At 37.9% G+C, this 13,957-nt stretch overlaps 1 long non-coding RNA gene across 2 annotated transcripts in view; it reads right to left on the reverse strand.

Annotated features, from left to right (window-relative positions):
• The window catches only part of LOC139359612 (uncharacterized), a 125,028-nt gene extending 112,035 nt beyond the window's left edge, over nt 1–12,993 (reverse strand). For both annotated transcript variants that reach the window (XR_011615754.1, XR_011615753.1), the window contains exon 1: nt 12,860–12,993. This is a non-coding gene — a long non-coding RNA (uncharacterized lncRNA). The remainder of the gene's footprint in view (nt 1–12,859) is intronic.
• Nucleotides 12,994–13,957: the final 964 nt, after the last annotated feature.

Here is a 13,957-nt window from a genome sequence, read left to right on the forward strand (position 1 = left end):
GCTATTGAACTTTCACACTTCCATTCCCTATCTGTATTCACTCAGCAAAAATCAGAAATACTTTTTTCTCCCTCTTGTAATGGGGAGACCTAGGGTCAGTGTGAAAGGCAAGGGGTAAGGTTAGCCTACCTCGTGTGATTCTTGCAAGGTGAAGACTAGCAGCAAAATGTATCTTAACAGGAGTTGCAAAGGAGCTGAAACTGGGTACACAGGAAGCTGAGAGTCCAAATGGGTTAGGAAGGGTTGGAGAGGTCACTTAGACAGAGAAGAATGTCCCAAGACCAAATAGAAGTCAGAAATGGGTATCTGAAACCAAAGATGTCAGAAGAAAAAAGTGAAAAGGAAAGAGTGAGGAACAGAGGAAGAGACGGTCTTGAACTGGCTGTAGTCAATGACACACACTCACTTTCTCATCTGTCTCCTGTGATACAGGGACAGCTTGACAATCTTTCCAGGACTAGTTTAAGGGCAGACTCAGGAGACAGTGTCCACATGGTTTTCAGAGTCCATAGTGGCATTGTGCCTAAGAGAAATTAATTTCAGTATTTACACAAACTCAGAAAAGCTTTGAGAATTAGTAATGGTTTAGGTTCAATTTATCTTCCTGGGCTGCATCAAGCTTACCTGGGCTTCTTGTGCATTAGGGAAATTATGTTTCCAGTAATTTCATACCTACCTTGCTGCTGCAATCATTTGGTCAGTATCCTCACCACAGAGACCATGCCTAATCTTTAGTATTGTGTCTAATTGTTAGGTAAAATTCCTGTATGCCCAACATTTTATTTGTTGTATTTTATATAGTGGTTTAAGGGATCACATTGACATTTTCATTAATAACATGTAAGAACTCTGAAATAGAACTATCATATAGTACCCCCACTCCATTTTTTAAGATGAATAGTCTGAGACAGAGAGAGATTAAGTGACTCATCTCTAGACATATAGCCTACAGATTCAGGACAAAGACTCTAGTTTTCTTATTATAAGTGAAAGTTCTTTGTTTTATGTCACAGACGTTTCAATAAAGTTGTTTTGACTGGAATACCTTAAAGTTCTGAACTTACCCACTGTGATGGTTAATAATGTCAACTTTCTTGGATTGAAGGATGCAAAGTATTGTTCCTGGGTGTGTCTGGGAGGGTGTTGCCAAAGGAGATTAACATTTGAGTCAGTGGACTGGGAGAGGCAGACTCACCATCAATCTGGGTGGGCACAATCTAATCAGTTGCCAGCACCCCTAGAATAAGAGTAGGCAGAAGAACATGGAAGGACTAGACTGGCTGCGTCTCCTGGCGTCATCTTTGTCCTGAGCTGAATGCTTCCTGCCCTCAAACACGCAACTCCAAGTTCTTCAGCTTTTGGACTCTTGGACTCACACCAGTGATTTTCCAGAGGCTCTCAGCCCTTCAGCCACAGACTGAAGGCTGCACTGTCGGCTTCCCTACTTCTGAAGTTTTGGGACTCGGACTGGCTTCCCTGCTCCTCAGCTTGCAGACAGCCTATTGTGGGACTTAACCTTGTGATTATGTGAGTCAATTCTCCTAATATACTCCCCTTCATATATTCATCTATCCTATTAGATCTGTCATGTTAGAGAACCCTGACTAATACACCCACTGCGGGCAAACAAAGCCCACTTGGGGATCCAGTGACATTACCCAATCACCTGTTCATTCACTCTATCAGTCAAAATTAATTGAGCAATCTCTGTGTGCCAAGTAGAGTATTAGATGCTAAAGGCTGGACTTACCTGCTAATTAGATGCCATGTCTGAAACAGGAGTGTAACTTATTGCCTTTAGGATAATGGCAGAAAAAGTCAAGTGGAAAAATCCAACCTTTGCATTCAAAATTCTACATAAAATCAAAGCATATGATATGGTTGGTTCAGATATTAATGCCACTACATTAACCCAGGCACCAAGTGAACAACGCTTGAATGCACATGGCCAGGTCTGGAATCCCCCTGATGCCAGCAACATGGAAAAGAGAATTGGCTCAGAAGTCACAGGCATCTCCCCAACATCATTGTAGCTTCTGTCAGCCTTGGAGGTGGTGCCAATTCCGACTAGTCCCACAGCTGCCTCTGCCGGCTGTGCTTGTTTAAATGCTCACAGCTTTTGCTTTTGGAGAGGGTTTAGTAACAGGTGGAATTTAGGGATACCCAAAAGTTAAGTGGAGTAAATCCAAATCCTTGACAGACTTAGTACATCTGATGCTAATCAGCAGACTGTTCATAAAACAATGATGAGAGTGGGTGACTTTGTCCTCTCTTCTCCTAGGGGGACTTCATGTTTTAGGGAAAAGGGAATGGGGTGTGAAACAAGGGGGAGTCAGATCCATGATCTGACTTTGCCACTACTCTGTGGCTTTGGGCATGATTTCTGAAATCTGATCTTAATGTTCTTATTTGGGTAAATAATTATAAGCGCACACACACAAGTCTGTGTTAAATGTTAAATTCATATGAATGTGCATGATGTATAACTAAATGGAATAACAAAGTGAGTTGCTGATGAGTATGTATAAATTTTTTAAACTAGGGTGTATTGTGGGAATATGAGGAGACTGAGATAGAAAGTAATAGTGTGCTCTATATAATGGCATTAGGAAAAGTTTGGAAGACTCCAGACCAAAGTACGAGTGGTGTGGGATCGAAGGGACCATAGGCAGGGATTTTTGCTTTGTAATTTATAAGTATTTTGAATCATGATGGGATTGTAAGTGGAGTTTTATTTTACTCTGTGTGTATATGTATGTGTGTGTTTTACGTAAAGAGAAGTAACAAATCCTACGCAGATAGCCTTTGTGAAGAGCCCAGATCACACTACATATTCTCTACGGATAACTTTACTTTTTCCTTTTCTTAAAAGTTTTTTTTTTTTTTTAAATGATGAAATTGACATTTCTGCTTATTAACATCCTCTAAAAGAGATACCAAAAAACTATTGAGCAACCTTTGGAGTAGGCAATATGTAGGACCCAGGATTTTGAGGAACCAGAACACACTCCTAGGAAAGGTATTGGAGTTATTATCATTGTTTAAAATAATTATTTCCTGATTGCGTACAGAGGGAGCCTATTCACTTGTTCTCCCAGGAAGTCTCAGAGTAAAATGGAAAGAAGAAATAATTTGGAATCAAAATAGCTATGTTCTGGCCCTGGCTCCTCAACTGAACATTTGCAAGTCATAGCCTAATCAGAACAGTTGTTTGGTTTTTGTTTTTTTCTATGTTGTTATGTAAAATTAATAATGAAATTAATAAAATTTAAATATTGCAAATGTAATTTGCTCTCTAACTTTATGTGGAAAGCTTTGCATATAGCAATAATATTGTTTTGTAATATTCTCTCTTCCACATCTATTTTTTGTTAATTTGTAAGTTTCATACATATAAGGCAGATAGATATGTTTATGAGGTACATGAGACACTTTGATACAGGAATGCAATGTGTAATACATCAGAGTAAATGGAGTATCCATCACCTCAAGCATTTATCATTTCTTTGTACTACAAAGATTCCAATTATATTCTTGTAGTTATTTTTAAATGTACAATAAATTATTTTGACTGTAATTACCCTGTTGTGCTATCAAATATTAGATCTTATTCATTCTATCTAACTACATTTTTGAAACCATTAACCATTCCCACTTCCCCATGCCCAACTAACCTTCCCAGACTCTGGTAACCATCATTCTACTCTTCATCTCCATGAATTAAACTGTTTTGAATTTTAGTTTTTACAAATGAGTAAGAACATGCAAAGTTTTTCGTCTGTGCCTAGCTTATTTCAATTAATATAATGTCCTCCTGTTCTATGTGTGCTGTTGCAAATGACAGGATCTAATTATTTTAATGGCTGAATGGTACTCCATTGTGTACATGTGCCACATCTTCTTTATTTATTCATCTGTTGATGAACACACAAGTTGATTCTAAATCTTGGCTATTGTGAATAGTGCTGAAACAAGCATTGGAACACAGATATCTCTTCAATACACTGATTTCCTCTCTTTTGGGTGAAAGACCAGCAGTGGGATTGTTAGATCATGTTGTAGTTCCATTGTTAATTTTCTGAGGAACATTCATACTGTTCTCCATAGTGGCTGTATTAATTTACATTCCCAACAACAGTGTATGAGGGCTTATGAGGGCTCTATTTTCTCCACATCCTTGCCAGCATTTGTTATTGCCTGTCTTTTGTATAAAAGCCATTTTAACTCAAGTGAGATGGCACCTCACTGTAGTTTTGATTTGCATTTCTCTGATGATCCATTATCTTGAGTACCTTTTCAAATATCCGTTTTCTATTTGTATATCTGTTGAACAATGTCTTTTCAGATATTTTGTGCATTTTAATTGGATTTTTAGATTTTTTTCATATTGAACTTGAGCCTTAATATATTCTTGTTACTAACTCTTTGTGAGAGAGATAGTTTGCAAATATTGTTTGCAAATATTTTCTCCTATTTTGTGGGTTGTCACTTTACTCTGTTAATTGTTTTATTTGCTGAGTGGAAGCTTTTTAACTTGATGTAACACCATTTGTCTACTTTAGCTCTGATTGTCTGTGCTTATGGGGTATTACTATAAAAATATTTGCCCTGTCAAATGTCCCCAATGTTTTCCTGTAGTAGTTTCATAATTTCTGGTCTTAGATTTAAGTCTTTAACTCATTTTGATTTGATTTTTGCATATGGTGAAAGATAGGGGTCTAGATTCATTCTTCTGCATGTGGATCTTCAGTTTTCTTAGCACCATTTATTGAAGAAACTGTCCTTTCCCAGAAGTTTGCTCCTGTCACTTTTGTCAAAAATAACTTTATTGTCGATGTATGAATTTATTTCTTGGTTCTCTATTCTGTTCCATTGGTCTATGTGTCTGTTCTCATGCCAGTACCATGCTGTTTTGTTTACTGTAGCTCTGAAGTATAATTTGAAAGTAAAGAAATGTGATGCCTCCAGTTTTTTTTTTTCCTCAGAATGGCTTTTGTAAAAGAGACAGGGTTTCACTGTGTTAGCCGGGATGGTCTCGATGTCCTGACCTCGTGATCTGCCCGTCTTGGCCTCCCAAAGTGCTGGGATTACAGGCGTGAGCCACCGTGCCCGGCTGGCTTTCAGTTTTTTTACCACTTAATATAATACTAGCTATGGGTCTGTTGTATATGGCTTTTATTATGTTGAGGTATGTTTCCTATATAACCACTATTTTTAAGGGTTTTTTTTTAATCACAAAGGGATGTTGAATTTATTAAATGCTTTTTAGCATCAATTGAAATTATCACATAATTTTATACTTCATTCTACTGGTATGATGTATCACATTAATCAATTTGCATATGTTGACCTCTACTTGCATTCCTGGGATAAATCTCACTTGGTCATGATAAATGATCTTTTAAATGTGTGGTTGAGTTCAGTTTGCCGGCATTTTACTAAGGATGTTTGTATCAATGTCCATCAGGTTTAGTGACCTGTTTGATGTGCCTTTTTCTGGTTTTGGTACAGAATAACACTGGCCTCGTGCAATAAGTTCTAATGTATTTCCTCCTCCATTTTTCAGAATAGTATGGGTAGGATTGGTATTCGTTACTCTTTCAAAGTTTGGTAAACTTTAGCTGCAAAGTCATCTGGCCCCTTGCTTTTCTTGGCTGGGAGACTTTTTGTTACAACTTTGACCTCATTAGTTGCTCTTGGATTATTCAGGTTTTTTATAGTTTTGTCAAGGCTCAACCTTGGTAGTTTGTATGTGTCTAGAAACGTATCCATTTATTCTGCATTTTCAAATTTATTTGCCTATAGTTGATCAGAGTAGTTTTCAATGATCCTTTGAATTTCTGCTGTATCAGTTGTAATGTTTTCTTTTTCGTCTCTGATTTTATTAGTTAGAGTCTTCTCTCTATTTTACATAGTCTGGCTAAAGTTTTGTCAATTTTGTTTATCTTTTCCAAAAAAACAACTTTTCATTTTGTTGACTTTTTGTATTTTGTTAATTTAAATTTTATGTATTTATGCTCTGACTTTCATTATTTATTTTCTTTTACTAATTTTCAGTTTGGTTTGCTTTTGCATTTCCAGTTCTTTAAGATGTGTCATTAGGTTACACTAATTTGAACTTTTTCTACGTTTTGGATGTAGGTGCTTTTTGTCATACACTTTCCTCTTAGTACTGTTTTTGCTGTATTCCATAGGTTTTGGTATGTTGTGTTTCCAATATCATTTGTTTCAAAGATTTTAAAATATTTCTTAATTTCCATAGTGACCCACTGGTCATTCAGGAGCATATCGTTAAATTTGTGTGGGTTTGTATAGTTTTCAAATTCCTCTTGTTATTGATTTCTAGTTTTATCCCATTGTGGTCAGATAAGATATTTGATATAATTTTAATGTTTTGAATTGCTTTAAGACTTGTTTTGTGGCCTAAAATAAGGATATCCTTGAGGATGGTCCATGTGCTGAGGAGAAGAATGTGCATTCTGCAGCCCTTGGTTGAAATGTTCTGTAAATATCTTCTAGGTCGATTTGGTATGTAGTGCAGACTAAGACAGATATGTCTTTTGATTTTCTCTCTGAATTATCTTTCCAATGATGAATGTAGGGTGCTGAAGGCTCCAGCTATCATTTTATCAAGGTCAAACTCTCTCTTCATCTTTAATAATATTTGCTTTATATATCTGGGTAATCCAGTGTTGGTTGCATATATAATTGTGATTGTTGTATCCTCTAGCTGAATTGATCCCTTTGTCATTATATAATGACCTTTTTATCTCTTTTAATATTTTTTCTTAAAATCTATTTTGTCTGATAGAAGTATATCTACCTCTGCCCTTTTCTGGTTTCCATTTGCTTGGAATATCTTCTTCCATCCTTTATTTTTAGTCTATATGTGTTTTTGTGTTTCTTAAAGGCAATAGATTATTGGACCTTATTGTTTTATCTATTGAGCCACTTTGTGTCTTTTAACTGGAGAGATTAATCCATTTACATTCAAACTTATTGCTCATAAAAAAGGACTTACTCCTGCCATTTTTATGTGTTTTCTGGTAGTTTTGTGGTCTTCTCTTCCTTCCCTCTTTCCTTGCTTTCTTTTTTTTTTTTTTCCAAAGTGATTTTCTCTGGTGGTATGTTTTAATATCTCACTTTTAGATTTTTGTGTCTCTATTGTAGGTTTTTTTATTTGAGGTTACTATAAGACTTGCAAACAATATCATATAACCCATTATTTTAAACTGATGACAACACTAATTGCAGAAAAAAACTGACAAAGAAGCAGAGAGAAAACTCATATCTCTATACTCTAACTTTATCCTCCCACTTTTTAACACTTTGTTATTTCTATCTTATTATAAAGTTTATGTCTTAAAAAGCTGGTGTAATTATAGTTTTTGATAGGTTCACAATTTAGTCTTTCTACTTAAGACATGAGTAGTTTACAAATTACAATTGCAGTTTTATAATATTCTGTTTTTCTGTGTACTTACTTTATCATTAGCTTTGTTCCTTCACTTGATTTCTTATTGCTTGTTAATATATATATATTTTTTTCTGATAAGAATTCCCTATAGCATTTCTTGTAGAACAGGTCTGGTGTTGATGAAATCCCTCAGCTTTTGTTTGTCTGGGAAAATGTTTATTTCTCCTTCATGTTTTAGGGGCATTTTCACAGGATACACTATCGTCGGATAAAATGTTTTTTTTCTCTTCACATTTAAATATTTTATGCCACTCTCTCCAGGCCTGTAACATTTCCACTGAGAAGTCTGCTGCCAAATGTATTAAGCTCCTTTGTATGTTGTTTCTTTTCTGTTGCTGTTTTTAGTATTTTTATTGTTGTTGTTCTTGATCTTTGGAAGTTGATCATTATGTTTTTAGTCTTATTTATGTTAAATGTGCTTGGAGTTCTACAACCTTCTTGTACTTAATCATTAATATTTTTCTCCAGATTTGGAAAGTTCTTCAGTATTATGCCTTTGAATAAATTTTCTACCCAAATATCTCTCTCTACCTCCTCTCTAAGGTCAATAACTCTTAGATTAGCCCTTTTGAGTCACTCTGTAGATCTTGTAGGTGTGCTTCTTTCTTTTCTATTCTTTTTGCTTTTGTCTTTTCTACCTGTTTCAGAGCTTGTCTTCAACCTAACTTTTCCACTTGAGTCATATCCTGAAGTCAGCAATCTTAGGAATCTACTTGATGCTTTATTCCACTGTGGCTGAGCTGGCATCCAAGCCACAAGACAAAGTCTCTCCCACACATTCCTCTTCTTTTTTCAAGCAGGAGGAATCTGCTTGTTTCCTCCTAATCATGGCCACCACCACCCAGGGCCCAGGGGACATATGGCCTGACTTCTGCTGATGTTCATTCAAAGCCCAACAGCTCTAAAGTCAGCTTATGATGAATGCTGCCAGACTTGGTCCCCTTCAGGTAAGTTGGTTATCTTCTTTACTAACGTAAGTCCAGAAATTCTTTGTAGGAGCCAAATCCTATAAAGGGGACCAAATCCAAATCGGGGACCACAGGAGCTTGCTTGGTGCTCTACCTTACTGTGGCTGAGCTGGTACCCAAGCTGCAGCACAAAGTCCCCTTTACTTTTCTTTCTTCTTTCTTCTTTTCTCAAGCAGAAGGAGGCTCTCCCCATGGCCACCATAGCTGGGAATGTGCTCTGCCATATCCCCAGTAATGAAACAGTGGTTGCCACCCATCGTAGACACGCAGCCCAGAAAGATGTATGTATGGATGGAAAATTGTACATATCCAGGACATTTCTAGAAGGGAGATAGTCCTAAAAAAAACAGTAAGGGATTGGGCCTGGAGCTCCATATATCTATGTCTACTTTTCCTAAGTCTGGAGTCAGTGAAGGTAACAGTTCCACAAATATTATACATCTGCTGTATTGTAGACATTGTCTGCCACTTTCCTACTATACTATGGTACTTTGTCAAAAATGTTTAATCTTGGTGGTATTTATTTTAAGTACCATTATCAGATTCCCCCATGGAAGAATGTTGTTACTAATTTAGTAATTTACAGTACTAACCATTGCAATAAAGAGAATGCATTTAAACATGAGAAGTTTCTTATACAATTTGATGGGAAGAACTTTGAATTGTAGAATTTAATTTAGTCTCCTTAAGGTTTCTTTTCTTCCTAACCCTTAGAATGCGCAGACATTTTCCACATGTAGGCTAGGATGAGGTCCAAAGTTTTAAAGAAGTGATTTGTGCCAGAATAGAGGAAGCTCTGACTTAAGTCATTATATAACTGATAATCAGTCCTGGTTGATGCTTGCAATTCCTCAGTCACTAACTAAAACATGGGAGTAGTCAGACTCCTGGGAAACTCTTTATAATTTAGGGCATCTATTGTAATGGTTCTTCTGGTAGCTATTGAAGGCACTAAAAGGCTTTCAACATCAGCCTGACAAATAAAATTTGTGTTTAAGTTGATATTATAAAGAATGATATCATGTATGGCTTACCAGGGACAGTTAGGAGTTGATGTAAAATATGACACTAATGCCTTAAGTGACTATGGAGCTCCTTTGCAAAATTTTGTCATCTTTCATCCATGGAAATCAACTTAGTAGCCTGTATACATGTGTCAAAGCTCGCATTTCCTCAACCCTCACTTACAGGAAAGTTGAAACTCAGCGAAATGCAGCTTTTAGTCAAACTGGCTATCCAAGGAATCATACAATTTCTTTTAAATTATCTCAGAGGAAATAAAATAGAGCTAGTTTAAATCCTGGCTCTGGGTTGCACAAATGTGTAACATGGGGCATGTGACTTCCACTCACTACCTCAGTTTCCACATTTGTCATGAGAGTTTTATTGTGAAAGAATGAAGTGTATGGGCTCTGCTATGAGAATTCTAGTGTTTGAATCCTAGCTTTTCTGCATTCTGTGTAGCTATCAATATGCAACTCCTGTTCGGTCACCTATTGCATTCGCTTGCCAGGGCTGTTGTAACGAAATACCAGAGAGTGGGTGTGTAGTGAATTATTTTACAGCCAGGGTCCAACTTATGATGGTTTGACTTATAATTTCTTTACCTTACAATGGTGTAAAATGAAAACACATTCGGTAGAGTCCTGGACTTATGATGGGGTTATTTCCCAATAAATCCATTGTATGTTGAAAATGTAATATAGCCCCATCCTAAATTGAGGAGCATCTATTATTTTATGTTACCTTGGAATCTATTTTAAACATGTTTAACGTTCTGATACCTGAGGCAGAGTTCAGTCGCCCTTTACACTGTTTCTAATTCTACACCTTCTCCCAGTTTCTTAATGTGCTGGGTCCAAATAAACCTACCTGTTTGTGCCCAAATGAACATTTTGCATAGATTTCTTTTTCTTTTTTTTTTTTTTTTGAGACGGAGTCTCGCTCTGTCGCCCAGGCTGGAGTGTAGTGGCGCGATCTCGGCTCACTGCAAGCTCCACCTCCCGAGTTCACGCCATTCTCCTGCCTCAGCCTCCCGAGTAGCTGGGACTACAGGCGCCCATAACCGCGCCCGGCTAATTTTTGGTATTTTTAGTAGAGACGGGGTTTCACCGTGGTCTCGATCTCCTGACCTTGTGATCCGCCCGCCTCGGCCTCCCAAAGTGCTGGGATTACAGGCGTGAGCCACCGCGCCCGGCTACATTTTGCATAGATTTCTAATCACCCTCTCCAATTGCTTTTTGTAACTTTTACTACGGTAAAAGTTACCATTGTCTTATTATAATCATGTGATTACCTTTTAACTTCTCCCAGTAGGCTATGAGCTTCTGAAAGCAAGGTTCTGTTTCTCATTTATTTTTAAATCTATTTGCTAGTCAACAAATGTTTGGTTAGTGAGTGGACGAACAACAATTGAAACCAAGACTGTGCATTAAGGCCTCTTAATCATTGTTTTGAATTTGAGAGATGGCTACATATGGGGTGATTAACAATTATGCAGAGCCTCACCTCTGCCCAATATTTCTAGTGATTCTATTTAAACTATGATGGCAATAACAGGTTTATGTGGAGTTTGATGTGCAGCAAGAAAGAAAGAAAGAAAGAAATTGGTCTATAGCATACTGGTAAATAAGCATACTGGTAAATAATATAGGAAGAATAACGACTTCAGTGAACTTGAATCACTCATTTGAACAACAGATCCTAGACTGTACAGATAAAGATGATAAATATATCCTTGTAGTGGTTTTAACACTAACATCTCTTTAAGAAGATCTAAGGGCATTCCTCTCAGAAGATATTGTTAACTCAAAACCCTCAAGCTTTCATGTAATCAGAATTGAGTTATTATTGTGGTTGCCTCTCTATGTCATTGGGTTTTTTTTTGTTTTTGAAATTTCATAAATAGTGAAAGGGATTTCTCATCCTGCTATGGTTTGGATGTATGTGCTCCTGTAAAATTTATATGTTGAAACTTAAGCCCTAAGGTGATAGAAGGTAGACACTTTGGGAGGTGATTAGGTGATGAGGGCTCTGCTCTCATTAATGGGACTAATGCCCTTATAAAAGGGGACTTGGAGACTTGCCAAATCTTCCAGCTCCTTCTCCCAAGTGAGAATATCAATATGGAACTATCTATGAGAAATGAACCTCACCAGACACCAAATTTGTCAGCACCTTAATCTGGGACTTCTGTTTCCAGAATTGTGAAAAATAAATTTTTATTGTTTATATATTACTCATTATATGGCATTTTATTATAGCAGTATCCCCCAAAAAGCTCCCAAATCACAGGTATTAATAGTTCCCTGTGGAATTTTAGACCATTCTCTCCCTTGATCAATAATAGAATGATGTGACAGGCAAAAATGAGAATATAGTGCTGTTCATTTTGTAGTAAGACCTATATTGCCACTCCATGCTGGTTTTATAGGGTTTTTTTTGCTATGTTTTTGGTAAGAAAAAAGTTATCTATTAGCTTTTGTTAAGAAACAGTTTTAAAATCCTTAGAAGCATCAATTTCTTCCTAGCTTGAAACTTTCCTTTAATTGTTAACAAAACTCATAGGTGTATTCTAATCAGGAGCTCAGCTATAAAGATTTTATAGTATCTCATCTTTACAACCTATTTAAAAGATTAAATCAAATGATTATTTTTATTATTAAAAATACTTTTCATAGAAAAAAAATAATTGACAAGAATATATATTGATGAGTACTGTGAAGAAGTTTGCTTAAAAATAGTTTCAGGTTTGAAAAGATTTAAATATTGGATCACTAAATATTGGTTACTAGGTTACTATAGGCAAGTCCTCATGTAAACAGTAGGTGATCAAAGGAGAACTAGAGGCTACCCTTTGGGTTCATTCCCCTCAATGCCTTCTCTCTCCCTCTCTTACCTCTATATCTAATATGGACAACAATCAAGACACTCCATGGGGGTTGAAATATCACCCCCATACATTTCTGTTAAAATATATACACAATACCTGTTACGGTAAGGATATTGTTTACCTCATTTATTGCTAGTAATAGGAGTTATTTTGTTTTATTACTTACGTTTATACTTGAAAGCAATGGTAAGCAGTGGTAGTAAATAATCCTGATAGATCGAAAGCAATGTGGAAAAAAATGAAGCCTGGAGCATTTTTGAGACAGCCAGAGGGAAGGTGGTCCTCAGAGAAATCCAGTCAGCCTGCCCACTGTGGTGGAGCCTCAGGAAGTTCCTGCCATTTGCAGCAGGGAGGAGCCTGGCCCCTCCTCTTCCTGTGTGGAACCTGGGATTCCATTGGCCTGCCGGGAAGCACTTTAGCCGAGGGACTCTGGCTTTGGATGAGTCCCTGTTTCCCCCCTTTTTTTCCCTCTTTCCCCCCTTTTTTCCCTCTTTTCACCCATTAAAACCCTGGTTTACTCACCCTTTAAACCATCTGCGAGTCTAAATTTTCGTGGCCGTGGAACGGAGGAGAACCCGGTCTTTAGCTGAACTACGGAAAAGTCCTGAAACATATTTGACACGCAACTTGGGAGCTCCAGAAGTGGTGAGTGCGACGCAAACCAATTCTTTTTCCATCTTCCTTCTGAGCCTTTTCATCCTCATGGCCTTTTACTTCCTTTTTCAGGAGGGACTGGCGAGCAGCAGTTCCAGGCCGCTCCGGCTCCGCGCAGGGGCTGGGACGCATGGCCCAAGGGTTCTAGCCACCGAGTGCTGCTGCTGGAGCCTTCCCCTTTTCCAGCCGAGAGATTCAGTTCCGTAGGATAGCAATTAAACTTTCTCCCTGGTGGAGGAACCACTTGCATAAGAATAAGCGGTTCTTCCTCAGGCATTTTTAAACTGTAATTTTTTCCTTCCCCTTCACCCCGTCGGCAGTTAATCTTTAAAGATTTTTTTTTCTTTTTTTTTTGATACAGAGTCTCACTCTATCGCCCAGGCTGAAGTGCAGTGGCACTGTGTGGGTTCACTGCAACCTCCCTCTCCTGAGTCCAAGCAATTCTCCTGCCTCAGCCTCCGGAGTAGCTGGGATTACAGGTGTGCACCACTACACCCAGCTAATTTTTTAATATTTTTAGTAGACACGGGGTTTCATCATGTTGGCCAGGCTGATCTCGAACTCCTGACCTCAGGAGATGCACGTGCCTCGGCCTCCCAAAGTGCTGGTATTACAGGCATGAGCCACCATGCTTGGCGTTTTGTTTTTCTTCATTCATAAGAGTTTTACTAGGTTAGCCCCCGCCCGCCCCCCCCCGCCCCCCCCCCCCCCCCCCCGCAATATCACTGTATTCTCTACCAAGTTTTGGTTGTGAATTCAGGCTTCCATCTTGTTTTACATCCTGGGGACTTGGCCAGTAACTACTTGGGAAGGCTTTGTTTAGCAACCCTACCTTAGGGGATGAGCCCTCTCAGGTTAGATATCTGCACGATTTCCTAACCCTGTCTCTTAAAGGGCCCCACACAGCGACTGGGTTTTCTTCTGCCTCTCTGTGTGTGTTGTGTGTAATGTCTGTAAAAAGAGCTC

This window comes from Macaca nemestrina, chromosome 17, assembly GCF_043159975.1.
Source record: "Macaca nemestrina isolate mMacNem1 chromosome 17, mMacNem.hap1, whole genome shotgun sequence".
In the NCBI taxonomy this organism is placed as follows: domain Eukaryota; kingdom Metazoa; phylum Chordata; class Mammalia; order Primates; family Cercopithecidae; genus Macaca; species Macaca nemestrina.